The sequence below is a fragment of the Poecile atricapillus genome, chromosome 2, assembly GCF_030490865.1.
Source record: "Poecile atricapillus isolate bPoeAtr1 chromosome 2, bPoeAtr1.hap1, whole genome shotgun sequence".
Classification (NCBI taxonomy): domain Eukaryota; kingdom Metazoa; phylum Chordata; class Aves; order Passeriformes; family Paridae; genus Poecile; species Poecile atricapillus.
In genome coordinates, this window is record NC_081250.1 from 51,961,435 (window position 1) to 51,984,289 (window position 22,855).

The 22,855-nt window shown below is 40.3% G+C and overlaps 1 protein-coding gene across 2 annotated transcripts in view; it reads left to right on the forward strand.

The window, feature by feature from the left end:
• The window catches only part of EGFR (epidermal growth factor receptor), a 154,864-nt gene that overhangs the window by 25,678 nt on the left and 106,331 nt on the right, over window positions 1-22,855 (forward strand). The gene's annotated exons all lie outside the window — the stretch shown is intronic.

The window sequence follows — 22,855 nt, forward strand, 5'->3', positions numbered from 1 at the left end:
CTATCCTGTGATTGTTCTGTCAGAGTGAAAGGATGCCTTTCATGATTTTCTTTCTAAATTTTTTTTTTTTAAAACATTAAAACACATTCACCAAGACTAGGTTCTCCTTTCCAAATTTGTTTTAAGAGTCAGCATATTTGAAGCCTTTGTGGGTGGGCTCATAAAAAACTTGATCTTTCTTCGTGTTCTTTGCATAATGAAGAAGAAAAAGTAAAAACACCTCTGGGGGATCCTGGTAATTGAAACCTAATTCCCAGGTATTTAAGCATATTAATGTCTTTAAAGACAAGGCCAGAAAATTATGGGAACATCCAAGGACTTTGTACATATTTGTGTGAGGGGGAAAAAAATTCGCAGCCTACTTTTTTTCTTTTTTTTAATCCAGCTGTACTCTTTTTTCTTGAAAACATGTGAACTGCTAGATTAAATAAGTAGGAGCAGCATATAAAATGTTGATTTGCAGCCCTACCACTCACTGAGGGGAAAACAGATGCTTCCTGTGCAGTTGCATCTCTGCTGAAATTCACTTAGAACTCCATGGAGCTGAGAAAAAGGATATGTTTTTCTATACCTCCCAGGTAGAAGTGCAATGAATTGAAAGGCCCATGCCAGAGCTGGCTCACTTAAGCTCATGGGCTGTTCACAATTACACTCTCCAAAGTTGTTCCTGCCTCTTAAAGATATGTGGGATTACTAACTGAAGATAAGGTTGGTAGCGACCCTGGTGCAACCTGTTAGCCTGATTTGATCCTGCTGTACAAACAGAGAGTGGAGAGCTGAGGGAGGAGTCACTAATGTGAAGGTGGATCTTACTGCTTTTTCAGCTGAAAGGCATCTTTACTTTTCACTTTCCTAAAGAGAAGGTATGTTGATTTGGTTAGGGACTGGGTTAAAAATCTAGGTCTTGGGCTGTAATGAAATGTTAAATAAATAAATAAATAAATGTCATCAATAAAAAATGGGAGAGAACGATTGTTTTCCCAAGGCAAATTTGAGAAGGTTGATTAATCTGCTTTCAAACTTGCAGTGATATAAACATGTAGTGATACAAAACAACCCCCTTCCCCATAGCAATTTAATACCAGAAATTATTTTATAGGTAGTAGAACATTTAGAGCTGAACTGAGATTAGGCAGAGGATGTTGTAGAGAACCTGCTTTTATATAAATTTCTGGGGAGTGAGTAGCATGGAGGAACTTCTTGATCCTGTCATCTTATGACTCATGTTTGCAGCCTTCGTTTGGTGGAAAAGTCGTTTGCTAATCTCACTGATGCACGGAACTGTGTTTGCTAGCAGGTTGGAAAGCATGTAGGATGCCATGCATCCCATGAGGATAGGATTTAAGGTGCTTCACTTCTTCCAGGAGAGAGGCAGGTTACAACTGGAGAGCTACAGGACAGTTGCAAATTTATTTTGGCTGCTTGACCATTATAGGTCTCCTCTCCCACTCTTGTAAAAGAGAAAATTGTTCTGATTTTGAAGCTGTTAATCATTCCTCACTGTCCCACTGAGTTCTTGGGACTCTCCTGATCTTCTGTGTGGAAGCTGAATGCTTGCCAGCTGCACAGGCTGGTGTGAGTCATTCCCACAGGGCTCTTGCTGAAGCATCAGATATGTCAAGGCTGTCCTAACCTGTTATTGGGAAGTCTCCAAATTCTTATAGATAACATGGTTGAATTCCATGCATTTGTCTTTTGGGAGAGATTTCTGGGTCCCTTCCCACATTTTAGATTGGTGCTTGCCCGCATACAGTAAAATGCCCATGGCCAGCATTGCAGTCCATGGAATCCATTCCATGGAGCACATTCAGAGATGCATTGCCTAGACCCTGGCTAGGGGAGGAAAGATACGTGTTCTGCTTGTGTTGTCTCATCCCTTATTACTTGGGAGAGCGAGGTGTTTTGGAGAGGAGGATCTCTTTGATGTTTGGATTTTAAAATGCTGTCCCATGGTCAGCTGGTGTAGAATAGGGGTGCTGTTAGATATGTTTCACAGTAGCACTGCTTTTCTATTTAGGAGTTATCTTTAGGGTTTTCAGAATGTCTGCCCTGGGGTCACAGACTCCCTCAAAGACTGCTTGTGAAGAAAACTCCTATCTTTTTTGTAAACTGTAACCTATTTTTATAGAATAGGAAAAACGAAGGACACAGATTTAAGTTGCCTGAGGTAGTTACTGGCTTTTCCTGCTTTTCTCAGGAAAACCTGCATGTTGTGGTAGGAGTATCTGTCCTCTTGTCCTGAGGTGGCAGGGCTGGTGGGTAACTTGCTACCTGGCAAGATCATTATATATAATTAGGACCTAGAGTGTTACTGAGAGGAATGCTGATTCCTCTTTTGTACAGGTAATTTATTGTGTTTTGTGTTCCAGCTGGGGTGTTTTTTTTGGGGTGTGTTGTTCATTCATGTCACCCTGTTTCTGATTTAGTCCCTTCCAGGTGATAGTGTGCTCTGTTTGCATTACCAAGCAAGCATGAACTTTCTGTAGATCAAACCTTTGGCTTAAACATAGGGTGGTTTCTCAAATCTGTAGGCTTTGTAGTCTGAACTAAAAGCCAGAAAACAAAAAAGGTTTCATACTTTGTGGTGGAGGAACATTTTACTGGAGACATTTCAGCCCAGCTGGTCATTACTCATCCAAATTCAGTGGTTGCACTCAACCCATGTGGGAGGGACATTGCAATCTGTAGACAGGAAGTACAAATAAGGGATATTGCTTGGGAAAGAAATTTAGATTATTTTCACTGTGAAACTGTGTGTGTGTGTGCTGTGGTCGTGATACCAATGGAAAATGCAGCTTTGACTGTTCACTTCAGAAGAATATTTTAACAGTTTCTGTACTCAGTTTTAAGATTAAATGTTTCTGCAACAGATTCTGCTCCTGAAATCTCTGCTCCTTTTGCACATAGACACTTAACATCCATTCTACTTTACCTGCACATTGCTAAAGCTCTGGGATGTTAAACTCATCTCAGATTTGTTTAACATACGTGTTTTCTTGAAGCATTTAAAATAAATTAGTGTATTTTCAAGTCTCTCAAGAGATGGAAGAAGGGATGGAGGTTTACGTATGAGATTTTAAGGACACTTTTTGAACAGACCCTTTTTATTTTGAATCCATGATGTACCCAGAAAATTGCTGGATGGATTTATTGAAGCTGAAATGGAAAAACTTGTATATAATTAAAAAAAAAAAATTAGAGTAAAAGCTATGATGAAAATGTGAGGCAGATGCTTCTTTTAGTCTTAAGGAAGAGCTTAGTCTGATTAATGTACATGGCTGGAGAGACTTCTCATCAGAGCTGTGCGTGCTAGGCCATGTCTGAGCAGGAATATTTTCTCTCAGTTAATAAACACTTGCTCTTTGCCCGAGGTGCTAAACAACCCTGTTGTTCTGTTCCGCCATGTGGAACACCTCTGCGAGCTCTACAAAGGAGACAAAAAATCTTCAGCTTGGCTGGGTAGAGCTCCTTGTGTTTATACTGAAAGCTGGAACATGTTCCCCCTCCTCTGCCTTGAACTTCTTGATTGGTGTAACTACACCCTGCCCTCTCTGAAGAGCTTCAAGTTGAGATGGTTTTCTGCAGCAGCAGCTCTCGCCAGCAAGGTTTCAGCCCTGGGATTGCCTGTAGGAACAGCAGAGGTGGGACCCAGCTTTCCCTTTGGATGATCTGGTGGCAGGACAAAGTGGTCAGAGTAAAGTGCAACATCCACAGCCTCTATGGAGAAGGGTGTCTCTCCAGAAGGGGCCCCTGGGCTCTCCTACCCCTGTATTTATATTGCATGTGGTTGCATCCTGCAAGCCCTCTCCTCGATGGAAGAGGTGTAAGCGAAGGGCTGAATGTAAACTGATGGGTCAGAGTGACTTCATGTGTGGCCAGATCCACTCTGAAAAGTCAAAGCAGATTAGGAAAGCGGAAAGTTGTCTGTTTAATTGAGAGCACATAGTCTGAAGAGCACAATATGTGGGTGGTGGTGTAGTAGAAGAGCAATCTGTATGTCTGTGTGAAGCTTTGCATTAAAGCAGCCCCACTGATTAAAACTCATATACCCTTGGATTTATTCCATGGCATTTGGGAAGGCTTCTTCTGTTATTTTGAACGTGGCCCTAAGACAGCTGATATGACCTAATCCGATTTTTTTTTTAGCAGCACAGTGTTTTCACAAGGTATTTTTGACTGGAAAGAAAAGAATGCTACAGGCCCATTACTTACTAATGTACCAACCTCTCCCCCCCCTCCCATATACTTGTGCCTTGGATGCCTTTTACATGCAGCAGGCACTTCAACATCTGTTTCAGACTTGAATGCATTTGTTTTCAGAGGATATAAATTTGTTTGATCCTCACTTTTCATTCAGGAGAAGGGGTTGAAAAATCACTTACACAAAAGAAAGGTGGTTAATGAACTTTATATATGGCACAGACATAACATGGAAAGCTATTCATAGCTTCTAAAAATTAGTGAATTATGTCCACTTAAAGAAAATTGAATTGTATCTTCTGCCCTGTCCTCTGAATAGCAGAGGCTTAGCATTACTTTGTTATGGTGATTCATATTCAAAAGATCAGATAACACCAGATATCTCAGAATAGATAAAAACAGTTCACTTGAGAGTACAACTTATATACTATATTTTGACTACTAAGAGCTCCCTAGCTTTTGTTAGAATGAATAGCATCTTTTATCTAGGTATTTTTCATGAAAATGATAATAACAATGTCGTCTACAGAAGAAGGAGGAGGGTTTGATTTCACCTCTAATTGTAGGACAGCAGTTATTCAAGAGTTATTCAAGAAAATGTAAGAATGAGGCAGTACAGCTTGGATTCTCATCACACTCAGAAGGCCTGATTTGGGTCCCTGGCAAAGCTATCAAGCCCCAAATCAGAATTTCACTCAAACCCATGTCCACTGCCGGATGTTAAATGCCTGGTTGGCTCTCTGCCTTTCTTTTGCAGCCTTTAACAACGGTGGGCCATAAGGTTTTTAGAGCGGTATTGCCCTTCCCCACCTCATCAGAAAAGTTATATTGTGATTCACAGCTTGGATAAAAAGTCCCAATGATTCCCAGAAGGGTTGGAGGACTGCATTCCCCAGCCCACAGTCAGTTCTTGGCCTCTCTGGGAGACTCACAGTTGCTCAGGGATTGGGTAGAAGACTTGGTGGGTTACTCACTTTAGTTATTCTCAGTGCATCTGGAAGCGTTTGGAAGGTTTTTCCTGGTTGTGCCCCAAGTTCTCTGGAACAGTGTGGCTGCAGAAAGCTCTTTCAGCGATCGGATGTAAAACGGTTTTGCAGTGGGAGGAAGATTTCTTCTCCCTCCCGCCCTCAGCCCTCCCTTAGGAAGTTCATTTTGGGAGTTGTGTTACTGTGTTTGGCCAAGAGGACCACACTTATTTAATAATAAAAAAAAAAAGTCCTGAAAATGAGCTTTACTGAAATTTTGTTGGTATCTGATACTTCTTTTATTTAACGTTTCTATTTTATTTAACCATCATCAGGCTTTCTTCTTCTGAAACAAGATTGTGATTTAAACTTTTGCCTTTGCTGCATCCCTGGAGTTAAACATCACTCCATCACTACCGTTGGTTGAATGTTCAGCCATTAAGCAGAACTTAAGTTAATTGCTGTACTGATTAAACAGCAGTTGTCACCACTCCCCCAGGTGAGTTGCCTGGGAGATATTCTTGTACTGTGGCAAAAACTATTTCAGAAAAAGTGAAGGTAAATTTGTATGCACAGATACAATTAAATATAGTTATTATGGAAGCTGAAACAGGACAACACTTGAATTTGTAATTTTACCAAAGTGAATTCTTTTCATAATGTATTTTTTTCTAGTATTTTTCCAAATACACATGAATTTTATTTCTACAAATCAGTTTTGCAAATAGGATGTTTCCTTGTTTGTTTGTCTAACAGGAGATGAAATGGAACACGTCTCTTACGTGCAAATGTTTGAATTGAGCAAACCCAGAAAGTGTTTGTTTGCAGTTACACACATTCCTGAGCTAAAAATTCTGGCCTGTGTTTCATAAATACCCCTTGGATCTCTTAGGATAAAAGATTCTAGGTAAATAGAAGTAGTTCTATAATTGCTCTGCAGCAAAGCAGAAGTCGTTATCTTGTAATCCTAAACAAGGGAATGTACTTAGAAAGATCCAAACAATTTCTTTTAAATTTCTTTTCTTCTTTGTTCTGTCATTATGACTAAAGGAAGAAAAACTGCAGAATATTTTTTTAAGATGGTATTTGGAAACTGTATACATTTCCAGGGTTTTGAGTTTCTGGAACAGAGCTATGTATTGTCAGAGGCTTTTGAGGCTGAAAGAGGCTCAGGTGACAGGATCCAAAGTAGAAGAGCAAAATATGTGTATTCTAGCATTTCATTAATAGGTCTGTTCCCTTGATCTTCTTCCTTTGAAACTGTCTGCTATGCTGTGGGATCCAAATTCTGCTGAATACCTCTGTGAATAGGAATGTAGCATCTCTTTGAGAGTTCCCGGGTTGTCCAAGGCAATAACAAATACCCGGTGCTCTTACAGTTAGCAAAGGGGCATTCTTCAAACATTTACACACTGCCTTTGCTTTAAGCATGCAAGGAATCCCACTGCAGCTGAGCTGGAGCCTAAATGTTTGCAGGACATTTAACCACTGGAGGCACGGCCCTCTGTCAGTAATGAGTTTCTTCCTGCCAAAGGGGTTGAGACATGGGCCCATGCATTCCCATTTCAAAGCATCCAGCAATGCCTTTAGCTTTCCTATGTTTGCTTTTTCATAAATACCACATAAATACCACGTACTGCAACAGTACTTTGCATCCTATGTCCCATTTGACATCTGTGTCAAGTTTTACTTAGAATTTTTTTAAACCCTTGAACTCTTACCACGGTGCTTACGTGGTTTCAGAGGGCAAGCAGGGGAAGTCTGTAGCTTCCTTATCTATCAAGTACCCTTAAATAGAACTGCATCCCCGTGTTTCAGAATTTATTTTAGTGGCAGGTTGATGGAGTAATAAAAAATATCATGAAAGGCTTTTTTAGTACTTACCTATGTCCTGGATATTTCCTTTGCTGCTGATACTACTGGAGCAGGGACAAGGTGGAGGGACTTACTCTTCAAATGGCCAGAAGGCTTTTACAGTTCTGAGACATGCTGAGCTTGATTTACTTGAATTCTGCACAGGTTAAAATAGGGATTAATGGTATAAGCTTTGAAGGAGAGAAGAAACAGATGTATCCTTGGACATGAAGACAGTACTGAATAAAGCTGTCCTGGCCTGTTTTTCTCACTGAGTAATTGCCAACCCAGTTTTAGCATAGTACTTTATTCAAACACAGGACTTCATAGTGGACATCAGACTAGTATAAAGCAGGGTGACTTGACAGCAGGAAGTGGATGATCAAAGCAAAGATTTTGAGGAATGGTGGAACTTGATGTCAAATTTCAGAGAATTTCCCTTCACTCTCTAGCAGTTTCCAAGAAAACTTGGGCTAGTTGTCCATCCCAGACCACTGTCCAGTACAACAATCCTTAATGTTTTAAACAAGATTTTGGATTTTAAAAAGGAAGCTGAGTCCAAACGTGAATTCTCTTGTGAAGTTGTTCCACCATTTCTGGTATCTGTATGGTTTATAGGATTGTGCTTTTCTTGTTCTGTTGACCTGTGGAGCCTTTGAAACAATTTGTCCATTTTAAGATGTTTTACAGTAAATGAGGACACTGCTGAGCGGACTAAAGGCTATTAATGTGCAGTTCTTTAGCTGGTTGAACATGATTCCTGCTTATTTGTTGGTGCTGGCTAGTGCAGTCTTCTGACCCCTAGATGCTTCTCATAGCTGCCATAAATGGTTTTGTGAAGCAGCTCCTTCAAGTTATTGGTATTCCCAGGAACCAGTTTCAGTTTTCCTCTTGGCAGTCATATTCAGATGGGCAGAAGAAACTGCTGTTGTTTCTGTGCTCTTTACCATTTAGCATTCACTGGTTAGAGCTCCAGGAAATAATTTTTAAGATGATCATGATGTCTCTTTAGCTTAAAGCCTCTTGAATGAAAATCTCCACCTTCCACCCACTAAAAAAAATATCTCCAGGAGGGCTCTTGTGCTGCTTGTTCGTTCACTTCACATGTCTCTGCTCATTCTTGAATGAGCATTAGTCGCTCAGAGGAGATGAGCAAATTGCCACTGTCTAGTTTGCAGAATTCAGCAACTGGCTCAAAGAACCAGAAGTGCTGATTCAGAGAGAATGTCCTGTTTGGCACCTAAGAACTTACCTGAATTGGAAGGAGACCCTGCATTTTGCCTGTACAGATTTGGCAACCCACAGGTCCATTCAGTTAATGGTGATAATAGCTAAGGATGCAGTTACTGTGGATTTTAGCAGCACCAAAGCATCTGTGCTAAAGCTGTATTCACTGAAAACTGAGCTTTAGTCATAAAATTAGCTTCCCTTTCAATAAGACAGAAATGGAACCTGTCATGGAAATATTATCTGGTTATTTACTAACACTGTCCTGCCTGTAAATTCTTAAAAAGCATTTAAATGTGCAAAAATACAGCTGTTTCTTAAGGCTTTTCTGGAGAAGCTTTGAATAACTTCATCTCATACTGATTTGAAAAAAACAAATCAGTGCATGGGTGTGACTTTTGGGATGAGGCCTTTGTAAATCAGCCATCTCTAGTATATTCATGACTATTTAAGGAAAAAGAAACATCTGTGACATATTCTTTATCTCTGTGGCAACTTTTTTTTGTTAGAGCTTTTGGTAAAGATGTAACTAATATGGGTCCAGAAGCCAGTGAAAAACCTAAAGTGAAACCTGAATCTCTGTTTTGTTTTTCAGATGAGTGTTAAGCAGTTTTTGTATGCTTCTGCTTTGTGCCTGTTCCAAAGGCTTCCTTTTTTTTTTTTTTTCCTTTAAGCAGTCAAACCACACAAACACATTGCTTATTTCAGTCATAGCATTTATATGTAACTGAAGAGATGCTTTTTGTGGTGAGCATGGTGGTAAAATCTGATCTGCTGGACAAGGTGTGTAGTGCAGTGGTGTGTTCTGCCTGTTAACATATGAACTTATGGGCACCCAAAAGCCAGAACAAGGAGTGCATGGAGCATTCAGGCTCCAGGGGTGTGTCTGGAGGCATGATGCCCCTTGATAAGTGGTGGGAGGCAATCACATTCGGCCATCAATGACTGAAAAGGCTTTTTTGTAGGCTGGTAGTAGAAGAATGCTATTGATGACTTGTGCAATCCCAGCACATGACGTGGAGACAGCTGCAGGGTTTTTGTTATTCTGTGTCCTGATTTCAGTCTCCAGTACATGCCAGTTATGTTGGGTCACTGGAAGTGTTCCTGAATGTACATGAACTCCATGTGACAAAAATTACTCTTCTCAGAGGTCACAGATGATTCCAAGAGGCCTGCTTGATGTGCCTTGTAGTGTCCTCCAAAATGTCAGATAAACACCCCTTGGAGAAGGCTTCATTGGTTTTGCCAGTTTTGGGGCTGTAGGATTTCCATGGTTTCCCTTGTGTACCTAGGCTCTTTGGAGATAAATCCTTGTTTCTCTAGAACACATTCCCATAAACTGTCTAAAAAGGACAGTGGTCTGTGGTTATCAAGAGCTTTCAGTTCATGCTGTGGCTGATCAGTTAATTACAAGGACACCAACTCTTGAACTTGCTCTAGACATTTCAACACTGATGATATCTGCTAAGTTCATCACAAACAAAATAATTAGTGTTAAGTGAATAAAGATGAATTTATTGCTGCAGGAATATATGTGAGGCGTTAGTACCCTCTAGTCACAAAGCTCTCCTTTCTTACCGACCAACATGAGGTTGGTTTTTCACAGTTGTATCAGCAAATCCATTTCATGGACCCACCTCAGAATTTATCAGAATGAGAAAATTGTTTACCTGAGTTGGAAATACTCTTCTGATGGTAACAACATGCAAGAAAGATGGCATTCACTCACAAATAAGAGGTTTCCAAACCAGAGGAGCAGAGGAATGCAGGTCAAGATCTGCGTGTCATTGTGTTGTGACATCATGTTGTGGTGGAACAAATGGAGTTCCAACACTCAATGATAGGTGCTTGGGCATGGAGCAGAGGAACGGTAGTTGGTGATAGAGAAGAAACAGTCTCAATTCACCTTACATAATACTAAGATGTCATCAGTGGCATCCCTGCTTGTTTTTAACTTGCGATTCAGTCCTTAGCCGAGTTAAGCTATGTTTGCAGTCAGTAGGGATAGTGATTATTGTGTTTGATTTTACTCCAAAGCAGCAAAAGTAAGCCTTCCCCTCCATCTCTCTTTTGTCCATGATGACTTATTTTGATCACTATTTGACTTTCTGGGAAGTGTGTTTTTCACGGAATCAGAGGATATTCTGAATTGGAAGCAGCCATAAGGATCATCAATTTCAACTCTTCAGTGAATGGCCCATACATGGATCAAATCCATGACCTTGGTGTTAGTAGCGCCATGCTCTAACCAACTAAGCGAATCTTGGGGGTTTTAAGAAAGGCTGTTTGTAAAAGTGGAAAGGAGTGTACCCAAAATCATGTCAGGTGAGGGTGGGCAGATTTTGAAACCATTAAGTGTAACTCGATCAGATGTACTGATGATAACCTCTGTGTATCAGTAATTAAACACTGACCAGTGGAGTGTGGACTGTGTGGTTTTATCACTGACTAAAGCAAAATACAATACTCTCGCATTTTTCTACTAATTCCAACAATGACCTGGAAAAAGATGTCTTAAGAGGAAGCCTGTGAGGAAGAAATCATGTTAGGGAACTTATCCTGAACCACAGAATTGTAAGGAAATAGTCACATTTACTTCCTTTCTTGATTAATGCACTGTTTTGTCCATCAAGATACCTGTTCCTTCCTCTCCTGGCCTCTGTAGTTGTCTTCCTCTATATGTGCTTTTTGCTCTTGGGACCATCAGCTAAAGTATCATAGATAAAGATATTTTTGTCTTGATTAAATGCACTGTTAAACTTCCAGACATCTTGCAGTGAAAGTGTTTTCTGTAATTACTTGCCTTGAAGGCTCACTGAGGAATGAATAATATAGGGAAACACTTGGAAATGCAATTGTATGGCAAAATAATTCTTTCTTTTGATAATCTTAATCTTTTAAGGTATTGTCACATTAGCACATGTGCAGGTCTGTGATAGATACAATGGACAGTCTTTCAGCACTGTTTTAACAAGATACAGATCTCAGCTCTAATGCATCAATGTGTTTTCTCCTTGCCAACAAGATAAATACAAGCAATTTTTGTTCTGAAGCTACTGAGTGAATAGTGCTGTCTAACCGTAAATTGCTTTAAGGGGGAATCAATACGGTGCATCCACTTCTAATAGCCCATTTGCCAATGTTTTTTTAAATCTATGTATAAAGTTTGGGCATGGATGATCATTGTTCATTTTAGTTCACAATATATTGTGTATAACTAATGGTACAATTCAAGGGCACAGTGAGAAGGTCATGAGGTTTCAAAAGAAAATGGCAACTGAGCACAACAAAGGAAAGTTTATTGTTCCACGGTGTTTTGTAATTAGTCTTAATAAAGATTTGCTCTATATAACATAGCCATTCTTTTATTGAGTTGTTATGTAGTGGCTTTCACCTCTGAGGATCCCTAGAGCACCTTCTTTTGTAAGTGAAGTTTAGAGGAAAATGAGTTATTTGTTCATGCTGCTTCCTCCTTGGCAACTGTGGATTTTTCCCACTCTTCCATTTCAGTGTACCACATTATTACATGCATTTCCCTGGCAAATACAACATATCAAAAGCTTTCTTGGACTTGATTTTTCTATCTGTATTTTATAACTAGCTGCATCCAACGATTGCTCCCAGAAAGTACCCCAAGAGTATTATAATTTCATCTCTATAAATTTTGTGGTCACATACAAGTCTCACTGGACCAAGCTATTATGGTTTTTGTTTTGTAGAACTCGCCATTTACTTTGATATGAAAATTGAAAAGCAAAAATTTTTACTTAAAACTTGATTGCCTGTATAGCAAAATTATTTATTTCTAGCTGCAGGGCTGAGAGGGAATGCTCTGGAGGCATTTTTCTGCAGGGTGGACAGCACTTGGCTGTTCTCAATTTACACATGCTTGAATTTTGTGTTTCCAAAAATATAGTTTCCATCTATGTTCACTGAAGTTTTTCTAATATCTGGGGGGTTTTGGAATCTACTGAAAAGGCATCTGATTTGTGGGGTTTTTTCCTGTTCTATTTTTTTATGAGGTCTCTTGTTTTCTCAGAAAAAAAAATCTGCAATGGGATTTGTGCTTGTGTCCCGAAGCAGATGGATGCAGTAAGATAGGAGCAGCTTTCCCAAGGAGCTGGTGCCGAGTTGTTTTGAGCATATCCCCATGTCTCACGCTCAGATAAGAAGGGTCACAGATCTCTAGAGGGGTACATGTTTGCACCTCAGCCTCTCATAAAGTGTGAGGGTATATTCCACAGTGGTCAGCACAAATAAAGGGGTGAAGGCCTTATACCTTTCCTCCTTTCTGCTTGATCCTCGCCTATGCTTGTGGCCGTGTTTGTGAGAACTGTGCTTCAGAACAGATGTGATGGTCTTGACCAATCTCACCAGTGCATTAGAAACAAGAAGACTTTTTCCTACAACATCTGTGTTGTGCATGTGTTTTGTTTTATTCCACCTTTTCCTTCAAACGTTTCTATTATGAACCTGGTGATGAAAGCTCCATTTTTTTGAGCCCGTTTTTAGAGCTGGGTACCTTTCATAGAGTATGCTAGGACAATAAATCGCTTTGTGCTTTATAATTGTAACCCCAAATTAGAGGGCCAAGGTAATGTGCAAGGCTGGTTACCTCAGTCCCAAGGTGTGTTGAACTATGAACGATAACTTTTTTATTTTAAGGAAGAGTCTATCGTAAGTAAGTTGTGAATAAGACTTGAATCTAAAGCAAGGCCACAACCTTCAAAATGTGTATTAAAATGCAGATAACACAGAATGATTATTTTGTCCACAAAGCAGGTTTCAGTCAGTATGCACATAGCTGTTAAGATATGATATTGTCAGTCTTTAACTTTGAAAGCTTGTACCCAAAGCTGACTGGTATAAAAGCTGAGTTTAAGAGGGGTGCCTGTGAAGAAATGCTTTATTGGAAGGAAGAGTATGGCTACCTCAGTCAGGCAAGGATTCCAGTGGGTTCAATAGTCTTTAGAGAAGCATTTAGAATATTATGTTGCAGAGTTGCTGACAGATTGTTACATTTTTCATTTTCCATAATGTTTAATCTGAAGCGATATCAAAAGAATTATCTAGAGAGACTTTCTTTTAAAATACATTGTCCTCGGTTTGTGACTTTCTCACAATGTTGCTAGTTCTCCATGGTTACCAACAAAATTAATGTCATGAGTTGCAGTGGGATAGTCCTCTTGCTCCTTGTGGCCATGCTAGAACTGGTTTTCACAATGTACACTCCTTCATCAGTGTTTATTCTTGGATTATATTTGGATTTTTTCTCCGTTCTGCTGTCAGTTCACTCTTATCCTGCAGGTTTCTGCAAATGGTGATGGCTTGTCATGTGGTACTCCTATGGTCTTTCGAGTGGTTCTTCCTTCCACTCAGTTTTAGAACGATGTATTGATAACCAAGTCTTGTGGGAACATTGTTATTAAACTGGACCCATATTCTCTTTTCAGAGGTTGAATTAAAAAAACAGATGGGGTTAATTTACACATTAAGAAAAAAAACCTTAACAAGTAAGTGAACAGGAAATAACCACTGCCCTTATATTGCCTTTTTCTCATTTCTGATTCTTTTCCCTTCATAATTACTCCCCTGTGATGTCAAGTGTGCTTGGAGTTATTTGGGTTTGGGGCTTTATTCCTCCCAGTCATGTCCTCTCTGTTAAAGTTCCTAACTTTTGAATCACTATAGGTGAGGCTGCCTACATTATAGCCCATGCCACTTCCTCTTGCAGATGGGTAGACAAGGCATTTTGGACAGTCCTTGTAAAAGATGAGGGAGGGAATCTGCAAGAGGAGGAAGGGCTATCGTACAAAAACCCCTGAGACTGAATTCTGTTCTTAAGCAGTTGCTGAAGCTGGGTCATCAGATGTCACTCCAACACTGCTACCCCTGGGGACCTGAACCTCATAATCAGCACTGTCAGCTGGATTGCCAGAAAAGGAATTAAATAGGGGTTAAAAAAAAAAGAACTGATACATAAACTATATCAAAGAGCAGGGAGAAATCATGAGTTGGAAAACTCTTTCCTTTAGTTAGTATCTTGATGGGTTTTTCTATAGCAGTGCTCTCTCCCTGTAATGGTTTTAACCTTTGGTCTACTGCTTGCTTTCTGCCAACATCTGCCTGTAGACATACTTGTTTTGGAAAACAGGATTAACCAACCAGTGTAGGATTAACTCCATATTTCTTTAAGCATTTTCTGCTCAAGGAGAACTTCATAGTGCCTAAAAACATCTGAAATTCATACTAAAGCTCACTTAATAGCTTGAAGATTTTACTATTAAATTTAATTGGGGCTTAAATATTTTCAGCTAATCTCTGACTTTTAAAGCCTAAAATTCCAAATGAAAAAAGTAGTTTTTATATTATCTCAAATGTCTGCAGTGATGGTTTGCAGGTGAGGAAGGCCACCATATTTCTTAATTATAGTGTCACCAAAGGAACTTCCGTGGTCTAAGGTAAAATGATGAAACTCTTTAGGCCTACATTTCAGAAATACAAGGAAAAAAGAAGTGGAATTTTTATTATATTTTCTTGTAAATGGAGAAACATCTGGTGTAATAACACCATCTCCTTTCATAAAATAGGAGTGTCCCTAAACATTTACATGCACGAGCATGTAAGTGCATTTTTACTTTCCAATAAAGCCAGACCTAGACCAAAACTTGGATTTAGCTCTGCAGTTTAGGCTCATCACAGATTCAGCTACCTAGAATGACAGTTGTAGGAGGTGAAAAGCTTAGCTCTAGTTCATGTCCACTTCATGCATTCTCCAGCAGTGAGTCTGCACTTAGAAGACCGCTGGGTTTGGGACTTGGAGGAGTTTCTCTCAAACCAAGTCTGCAATCTCTTCTCTGTTCTTCTGTGTATCTGCAGCAATCTACTTTTTAAAAACGTGTACTTCCACTTCCTCGAGTCTAATTACGCTCTTTTAAAGACCCCCCAAAGAAATGCGTGAGAGTGTTTGAGAAAAAGGAAAAAAAAAACTCTGCTCGATGTTTGTGTTATACCTTAGCTTTGGAACCCAGCAGTAGCCAGTTATTAAGAATGGTTTGATTAGTTAAATAGAATTGTTTAGTACTTTGAGTTAAAATGAAGAGGGACATGTGGATTACCTTATCGTACCAGCTGAAGTAGGAGGCTCTCAAGTCCCTACAGGAGAGTTTCTCTTCCTAAGATATTTTTTCATGCTGATTAGTTCTTTTAGAGCTCTTTAGACCAGGAACCACACTGGAATAGTGGAGTCAGAGGTCTGAAAACACTGAAATGTCCCTAATGGACAGGGAAGGTGAAGGGGTCATGGCACCTGCTAACTGTCCTGTGAATAGTACACACCCAGCTCCAGTAGAGGTATGGTAAGGTGGCATGTCCTGGCAATGACCGGGAGGACTTTTGTCAGGGCATCTTCCTTAGCTGCATACAAGCCCTCAGCCTCAGGCTCTCTTCAGGGAGGAGCTTCCTGATCTTAAGCCTTTTGGCAGACTGGAAGTTGTTTCCTGTGGGAGGCTTTTGTGAGGCATGACTGGAAGGACAAGGGTGACGTGCAGTATTAAACAGTGGCCAAGTCTGATGGGCAGTTTGATCTATATTGTGTGGACGCCTCTCCCCAGCTTACTGTTTTTGGCTCATAATGGCTTCACAAAGAGGTAAATCCTGCTTCATTGTCCCTTGCCCATCCAGTTGCAAGATTTTTATTTAAAAAAAAAAAAAAAAAGCTGAATTATGTAATTCAGTGCCAGTTGGCTTAGTGCCTGAGCACTGAGAAGATACTGGCTGTTCTGCAGCTGTCATGAAGATGGTGTGGAGGCACTGAATCAAAATAAATATCACATCACCTGCCCCAGGTAACCCAACAGAAATGCTGTCAGGTGCCTGAGGCTGACCTGAACCCCTCATATCCTCCTGGGGACTCGTTTCATGGGTGATCGAGGAGCCACAGTTTTCCAGTCCTGCTGTTCAAACCAAAGGAGGTGGAAGGGTTTAACACGCCCCACCGTGGCTCTAGCAGCAGTGTCTCAAGAGACAGCATCACCAAGAGCTCATTTTTCCTTGTCAAACATCAGGCTTTGGCATCTCTTTTTTAATGTGTCAAGGATAGGTATGCTGTGGCTCTGGAATGAAAAAGAAGCTGCTGGAAGACTTTGCCTGGTTCCTGAGCTGCAAGCCAGTGAAATTTTGTGGCAAGTCAGTTCTTGAGTGAAGGTTAAAGTGAGACCTGGGTGGGGCTCGCCTCTGCCTTTAGAAGTAATCTGAGTTGTCTGTGAAGGACCAAAGTGATTTTTGGTTCTTTGATGTAAGAACCAGCCAGTTCTTGATGGTCTTGAGTATTTCTGCAGAAAATAAATTCAGCACCAGCACTGTTAAAATAAATGAAGAAAATAAGCAGAGTTAGAGTTTGTTTCAGAGGTTGTTACACCCTTTTGTGAAGTATCTGAATCTGGTAAAATAAACATCACCAGTGCCAGCAAGAAGGGGGGGAAAGAGAAGCTGTTTGCCCTTCTGCTTCCTGCTGGTGTCCTTGCCTCCTGCCCTGATGAGGTTTCCTCCAGCCATCACTCCCTGCTGTAAATTTGCCTGTGCTGCATTGGTGGGAGCTGTGGTTTTCCTCCAGCACCAGTGTCCATGGTCATATAGCTGTCATCTCAGGTCAGCTCTCCTCATGGCTCTGTCCTGCACTTTTTCTGCAATAACCTGGACTTCAGAACAGGGGCAGAAAACTGTCTCTGCAATAGGAATGATGAATACAGTTTGGGATCTTCATCTGTGAATTGGAGAAGAAGAAAAAGCAAGGCTTGCCTGAAGATGGATCATCAGAAATGAGCAAAACTATCAAGGTAAAGCTCCTTATGCTCATGTGCTAGTCTGCTTCCCTTGTATAGTGCCTATAATTCTGGCTCCATAAGTAAGCTATGGACACTGAACCTGCTGGGAATTAAAACCTAGGTGGCGTGCTCAGGATAGGAAGGAAATGTAAGCCAAGAGTTTCAGTGTTTGGTGCCATCAGCCTCTGCTAGCAGAGCTGGGGCCAGGACATGCAGGGGGAGGAAATGCTCAGTTGTCTGGGCTGTTTGCTAAATAAGGGCACGTTTGTGGGTCTCTGCCACAGAGCAGTGAAAGTCTGAAATAGTAATTGTCCACCTCAAGGCCTGTTTCCCTTTATTTTTTTAGAGAACTGCTAAATAGAAAAGAAAGTTAAAACCCATGGATAGGTATTAACCTTGGCTCTCACTTGATGACATATTATCCAACCTCAGTTCAGCCTAACGCTGTGAAAAGCAAAGATAAATGAAGAGGAAAATTAAAGAGATAAAGAGGAGAAAGAGTAGACCTGCAGTAATAATTACTTTCCCCCAGTTCATAAGCCAAGAAGGCTGTAGGGGTAGGGACAGGGTAGATATCCATCTTGCTCGTAGGCAAGAGCCACTTCTCCTTTTAAGGCCTCTTTTGTATTTGAGGTGCTTTAATGAACAGTGGGAGTTTTCTACTGGAAAAGACAAAAAAAGAGCTAAGGTCACTTGTACAGTTGAAAAGTAATATATTTTTCTGCTATACTGAAGGAAAGTTCAGACCAAGCCTTCAGTGTTCTTTTAGCTGATTATTTCCATATGGACTGACTTTTTGTTCTCAAGTAATGTTAATGCAGCTGAAACCCAAGCAGATCTTGAGTCCTGTACTTACTGCTGCAGAAAATGCACCTCTTCTCATGCACATTAGTTACATTTTACTCCAGCTTTATAGTGTTTTGGGGGGAATTTCTTTAACTGCTTAAGAGCAAGCTACTGAAGCCACTACTGGGCTGTTGGAGGGAGTGAGCCCAGTACCAAACAGGAATCTTTCCAGCATCCCAGAAAAAATCCTCTGCATATTGTTGATTGTTTGAAGTTTCCCTTTTTTCTGTATTTAGGATACTTAATGAAATTTAAATTAAACTAGTTCTAGGAAATTAATGGAAATATTTACAGTGCTAAAATAATTTGTGGTGTTAACACAAAAATAAACATTCCCAAGAAAGGATTGGAAAGCAGGATTATATCATAAAAAGAAATAGCCAGCACATTCTTTTTGTCCCATCTTCCAACCTGTCACTTGTGTTTGTCTCTCCCAAATGACATGGGCTCTTTGCATGTTTATTTAAATTAAATAAAACATACAGCTCTATATCTTTTTTTTTTTTTAATATTGGGTCAGAGAGCATAACTGGCTCAATCTGTAAAGCAGAAATGAAAAATATAAATATTTTAACAAGTGAGCAGCTGCTGCATTTTCACTTCTTACTGCATATACTATTCTTGAAGGTATTGGGAAGAGAGATAGGGCTGGAGGGGAAGGAGGGCAGAGAGATGGTGTGTCAAGGGAGGCTGAGAAAATGCGTTAAAATGACACATCTTGAGAGAATCTGTTTGAACAATGGAGATTTACAAAGTTTTGTCCTACTCCATGGCAACTTGGGTACACAGATCAAACATGTCATAGAAGTAACATGGGGCAGGTGAGCCCTGAGCCAAAAATGTTCAAGAGGAAGCAATGAGAGGGGGCGGGTGATGCTGAAGACTTCAGAGACATCTGTGCGCTGTGCATGAGCAGCAGGCCGGGCTGAGGAGGGAGGAGGATTTGGTGCCCATCATGGGCTGCCATTACCTACAGCTGGAGATTTTACTTCTCTTTTAGAAAAGCAGGTAGCTACTTAATCTTTCAGGGTTTTTTAGATAAAACCTTTATTTACAAGTCCTCTAACATTTGTTTAAGGAAAAATACACATTGTTTTGTTTTGCTCTGCTTCAGAGATGAGGCTTGATTATCACTTTTCTTTGGTCTGTCATGTATGACCAGAACACTTTACTCCATGTTGACTTGCTGCTTATTTTCCAACATGCTCTAGTATTTGTGTTTCAGTTTTGGGGCATCTTTTGATTTAATTTTGCTTATGTGTCTTGACTTGTTTATGCCGTGATAGCACTGAACATCCCAACCACTCACATAGTCTTTATTATACAGAAAGGTAAAACTGAAGCACTGATGTAAATTTGGTGCTTTGAGAGCTTTTCATGCAACACCAGAAACCTTAGATGATTTCTGGTCAAGAGGGTCTCCCTTGAATGGAAATTACAATGTAATACCATGTTGAAACACCACAGATTTCTCATGGCAGCTTAATGCATCTTCAGCTCAGCATAATTCTTAAGTCTTGTACCACTCAATATATGCCATTATCTTAGCCTCAGTGGGTCTATCTGAATTGACAGATTAATGACAAATTGTCTTGTTTTGTTCAATTTTGTAGTAGAGTATAGGAATTAAAAAAAAAAAAAAAAAAAGAGAGATGAGCTGACTTCTTAAATAGTCTTTATGGAAGCTAAATGTCCCCTGCAGCTAGAGAATGTGCATGCACTGAAATGGGAAAACATGCTTCTCCGTGACGTTGTTGGGCATAGTGCAGCTGAAACAAGGATTTGTTGCATGAAATTCCGCCTGTGAAAAACTGGGTTTCTGCTATCTGCAAGTGAAACAGTCGAGAGGTGAGCTCCTCTTACGCTCATTCCTGGGATGTGTTACCAGTGGTCCCAGGCATGACCAAGGTCCCCTTAGGAAAGCTGATGCTTAGGCTGATAATGAAGTATGGCCTGGAAGATCCTGTTCTAGGACAACCCATGGAAATGCCCATAAGGAAAGTAGGGATGAGGCATGCTTTGTTCCAGTATGGTTCATAGTTCCTACAGCAAGTGAAAGAGCTGTGTTTCATTTCGGAGTCAATTCCCAGGGTGAATGTTGGAACTGTACTCCCCTCTCAATTCTTTTTCTTCTGGCCCATCACACATTGTACAGATTAACTTGGTTTGACCCCAGTAGCTGGGTGTGCCATGTTTGGTGGCTGCCTATAAAATATCTGAGCTCCAGTGGGCTGGAGTAGAAGCACATCATAAACAGGAGCATGGATTCTCTCTATACCATCCAGCAGGGAGGGGATCATTATGGGAAAGCTACAGGACAGAAAGAGATGTCCTGCTCCTGTTACTTTAACCTCTGATGGTACTCCTGAAAAACAGGGGTTTTTAACATTCTTCTGCTTATTTTCCTTGCTGTGCTTGTGTCTGTTCTTTACCGAAACATGTTTGAAAATGATAGCTGATCATGAGCTCCTCTCAAAGCTTTTCATTTGATACTATCAATACCTCATCCTAGCTAAATTCCAAGGGGAAAGATATGTGAAGCATTATTACTGCTTTAAAATGTGAAGTAATTAATTACAAACTCACTATTTCTCCTTAGAAAAAACAGAGGAGGAGCAAGATGGGCACCATGAGGACATCATAATTATTTCACAAACCTCTTCAGCCCCTTCATCTGGGCAGTGCAGCCCTGTAAGAGGCTAACACTGTAAGAGGAAATATTTGTCCACTTAGGGATGGTCAGTTCAAGTGGAATTCGTCTTTATTCGTTCATTTGGTTATGTGTTGTCTTTTGTTTCTTCTTGAAAGCATTGTTTTTTCAAACAAATTATGAAAAAGAGCAAAAGATGGTTCCTCTGATAAAAACCTCTGATAAAACCAAGGGGTCTGGGTTGAGAGAAACAGCATTCTTGCAACTCCAGAGACTAAGGCAGTTTTTAGGCAGTGAGCAGTAAGCAGGTGGTGAATGTTAAATAAAGAGATCAAGGAAGGGAGCCTGTGGTTAAAGAAGGGTGGGGTGAGGCTGGGACGTTTCTGCCAGGTTCTGAAAGTGGGCTATCATTGTTTAGTCTATGATGTGTCCAAGAGGCTGGGTCATTCCTGTGTGACAGACCAGCTGCTCAACTCCCTCAAGTCACAAAGTTAGCAACTTAAGTCCAGAATATTAAGGTTTTGTAAGAACAGGGCTTACAAAAACTTACTTATTTATGTAAGTTTTTGTGCTTTTTCACACACTTAAAATTCTTTTGGGCAGTGGGTCAAGCAGAGTGTTTGCTGCTGCTTTCCAAGCAGGTTTGCTTCCCATGAATGAGTGGCTTCATCTTTTTTTACATTTATCCTTCACTTCTGAACAGTTAATTTTTAGCTGATTGAACCTAAGAGTAGGCAAGAAAGCATTAAAAATCAATACAGCTTTAAAAATCAGGCACTTCCCTTACACCTATATGGTTCATTGGAAAAACTTTGGTTTGTTTTTTTTTCCCTAAGACCTTTCTCAATAGTTTATCTATCCAAGACAGGCCTTTATTGTTTTAATCCAAGATGGCATCTTGTGAGTTTTGGTTAGTTTTTCTGAGATTTGTTTATCTTGAGTACTATAAATTGTAGGAACATTTCAAAGAATGGATGATTTCATCCCATTTATTTAATACTTGACCAGGGAGGACACCTTACTTTGTCTGCTGCTTCCTGGTTTGGGGAATGAGTGGATTGAGGAGACAGCACACACAAGCTCATCTCTATGAGAAAATGCTCTAAGCTGGTCCCAGCTGCTGGTTCCACCACTGCCCATTGAAATTGCAGCTAGGATGGGCTTATTCCCGGGGTTGAAAACTCCAGGGTGACTCAGGTTTGGGAGGAAAGTGAGAGGCGTGGAGCTGATTGACTCACTGGGGTGGCCAGTATCAGTGTAGTGGACAGAGATACCCATCAGCCGCTCCATGGCCTGGTTTGGCTGAGTGGGAACACTGCAGGGTGATGGAAGCAAATGTGCTCCATCGTTACTTGTGTCCCTCACAGTCACAGAATGCTTGGGGCTAGAAAGGGAACTTAGAGATCATCTACTTCCAGCTGCCCTGCCATGGGCAGGGACACCTTCCACTTCCCTAAAGTCCCATCCAGCCTGGCCTTGAACTTTTCTGGGGATGGGGAATAGGAATTGTAGTTGTTGCTAAAAGCAATTAATGAGACTGTGGATATTTAGCATAGCTTTAAATTATGCTCTGTGATCTCCACACCATATTGCTGTCCTGCATTACAGTATGTTACCAGAGTCTTTTCTTCTTGCTCTTCCTTCAGTGAATGCAGAAGACTTTCACAGTTTTATTAGCAGTACTTGCAGCAAAAGATGGCAAGCAAAGACACTTGCCTGTGTACTCAAGTCTGTTTTCTGGAGCGTGTTTTTTGAGGGTAAGCACTGCTGGTTAGTACTGGTCAAAGCCAAGTTGAATATTCCGTAGGCACTTGCAAACAAGAGCATATTTTACTCAATTTTCAGTAGTGTCAGCTGATTACAATTGACATTTTCTTCAAAGCCCAGTATCCTGGAAACAAGTGATTAAATTACAAAATTATTTTTTTTTAAAAAAACCCTCACAAACCCAAACAAGCCCACCCAAAATGCTGGGTTTAGTCTTCCTGCTTGTAGAAAATGTTACGAAATAAGACATCTTCCTAGGGTTTGAAATGTAAATAAATACAGCTCTCTCCACATTCGTTATCATACATTTATTTTTATAAAACTACATTATGGAGACCTGTTTACTTTGAGACTTCTGAAAAAATCCAGGTGATTGTAGTAAACAGTTCAAACATGCAGGGGTTTTCATCTGATTGGGCCTTACATGTGTTAATAACATGTGTATTAATAACTCCAAAATGCTTCTTAATCCATATAATAGCTGCAGGTTCCTTCTTCATAGGTTTGAAATTTTCCCATTT